This window comes from Daucus carota, chromosome 6 (genome assembly GCF_001625215.2).
Source record: "Daucus carota subsp. sativus chromosome 6, DH1 v3.0, whole genome shotgun sequence".
Taxonomy (NCBI): Eukaryota; Viridiplantae; Streptophyta; class Magnoliopsida; order Apiales; family Apiaceae; genus Daucus; species Daucus carota.
The window spans coordinates 1,685,449-1,688,217 of record NC_030386.2 but is presented as its reverse complement, the minus strand read 5'-3'; positions in this window follow the sequence as shown (position 1 = coordinate 1,688,217).

Here is a 2,769-nt window from a genome sequence, read left to right as displayed (position 1 = left end):
CAGGCGCAGGTAGAGCGCAGGTAGGGCGCTACTGGGCGACGGCGCCTGAAGGGTGGCATTAACCCGGGCTGATGGATGCTTGGGGTAAATTGTTGGAAGCTAAGTGCTAGAGAGTTGGAGTCTTGGGCTTAGTAAATTGGGCAGGTTGCTCAGGCCAAGTGAGGGAGGCACTTGGGCCAAAATGGAGTTGCGTACATAGGCGCTTGGGCTGCGTCCTATGGGCGCCTGGACACTCTTGAGAAGTGTTTTGGTGGGCTAATCATATGGACTTGAAGGCCCAAATTGGTGGGTAATGTGGGCTGGGTTATGTGGCTAAAAAGAGGGCTGAGTGGGGCAAAGGAAACTGCCAGGAACTGCTTGGAACTGCTTGGAACTGCTAGTAACTGCCACAACTGCTACATGGGCGCTGGAGCCTTGGGGCGCGCGGGAAACGCCTTGGGGGCGCCTGGAGTATATATAATATTTAGATAGGCATTCTAAATATTATGCACAGGGGGTGTATCATTATGCACAATAGGTGTATGAGTAGAATTACAAGTTCTAATGGATCTGCACTTGTAATATCTAGTATGCTAGGCAGTGGGAGTCTGTAAGTATACACTTTGTATTTATATGCTAGGCAGTTGGAAGTCTGTAAGCATATGTTGAGTTTGTAATCCTTTCATTGTTGGGGCAATAAAGGTTGGGCTTGTTTGGCCTGTATATTGTTGTGTGTTTACATTTGCATGGTAATCAAACACACTTACACACACTTGGGTTGTGTGGGGGAAAGGCTGACTGTTCTTGGGCAGGGCGCAGCGTGGGCGCAACAGGGGCGCAGCAGGGCGCTGGCGGGCGCTGGGTCAAGGGCAGGCCGCGCAGGGGCGAAAAATTCAAGGGTGAGAACTTACCCCTGTGACAAATGGTATCAGAGCGAGGTTGGAAGTTTTTGGGATGGTTTTCGCTGGATAAGTTCATTAAGATCATGGGGACTCCGTGGGACAGTAGCGTCTATGGTGATGTTACTCGGTTTGAGAAGTTGAGTGTGTGGACTCTAACTTGACGCCGTTGGTGATGGAATACCAAGTCGTGAAGGATGACCGTGATGAGATGGAAAAAGCCATGCGGAATCAGATGGGAAATCAGATGGAATTGATTTTCCTGAGACGGGATGGTGTTAAAGTCCCGTTGGGTGGTGGCAACCCTAAATTTGAAAGGGTTTGGTGCATGGTGCACAATTGGGTAATGCTCCGGGTAGGAGGGCGCTTTCAAAGTTTAATTGAAGGCAATTGAGTGGGAATTTGTTGGATACACAAAAGGCAGCGTTGTAAGGGCATGATCGTTGGATTAGAAGGCAATGGTGGGCGTAGATATCGGCGATTGGTGCAAAGGCAGCGGGCAAGGGTATCTACATTGTCCTTGGGATAGGACGTGAATCTCTTAGAGTGGGTAACCGAGAGATTTGTGGGTGAGTACTTCATGTGTTGGGCAGCAATGTTAAGTCTCTAATGGAAGTGAGGCAGATGGATGATGGTTTGTTGGCAAGGTGAAGGAAGAAGTTTCACGAGGTTCATATGTTTGGCAACCTCAAGTCAATGAGGGCATTGACTCAAGTGGTGTGGGAGGGTTTGTAAGAACCCTTATGTTGCTAAGACGGATTTTAGCAAGGGACGTTAAGTCACCCCGAGTCGACCTGTGGATTGGCGTTGGGCTGGGCGCCAGGGTCAAAGCTTAAGGTAGCTGGGTTTATATTGGGGCAAGGTAGCAGATGGACATGTCGCCTTGTGTAGCCTTGGATTGGCTTGGAAGACCCTTGAGTGGTTTTGTGGGATTTGGACTTGGAGCGTTGGGGGCGACTCCAAGGGCGGTCGCTGAGCTGGGCAGCGACCAGGCGCAGGTAGAGCGCAGGTAGGGCGCTACTGGGCGACGGCGCCTGAAGGGTGGCATTAACCCGGGCTGATGGATGCTTGGGGTAAATTGTTGGAAGCTAAGTGCTAGAGAGTTGGAGTCTTGGGCTTAGTAAATTGGGCAGGTTGCTCAGGCCAAGTGAGGGAGGCACTTGGGCCAAATGGAGTTGCGTACATAGGCGCTTGGGCTGCGTCCTATGGGCGCCTGGACACTCTTGAGAAGTGTTTTGGTGGCTAATCATATGGACTTGAAGGCCCAAATTGGTGGGTAATGTGGGCTGGTTATGTGGCTAAAAAGAGGGCTGAGTGGGCAAAGGAAACTGCCAGGAACTGCTTGGAACTGCTTGGAACTGCTAGTAACTGCCACAACTGCTAATGGGCGCTGGAGCCTTGGGGCGCGGGAAACGCCTTGGGGGCGCCTGGAGTATATATAATATTTAGATAGGCATTCTAAATATTATGCACAGGGGTTGTATCATTAGCACAATAGGTGTATGAGTAGAATTACAAGTTCTAATGATCTGCACTTGTAATATCTAGTATGCTAGGCAGTGGGAGTCTGTAAGTATACACTTTGTATTTATATGCTAGGCAGTTGGAAGTCTGTAAGCATATGTGAGTTTGTAATCCTTTCATTGTTTGGGGCAATAAAGGTTGGGCTTGTTTGGCCTGTATATTGTTTGTGTGTTTACATTTGCATGGTAATCAACACACACACACACACGTGGGTTGTGTGGGGGAAAGGCTGACTGTTCTTGGGCAGGGCGCAGCGTGGGGCGCAACAGGGGCGCAACAGGGCGCTGGCGGCGCTGGGTCAAGGGCAGGCCGCGCAGGGGCGAAAAATTCAAGGGTGAGAACTTACCCCTGTGACACCTACTACGGT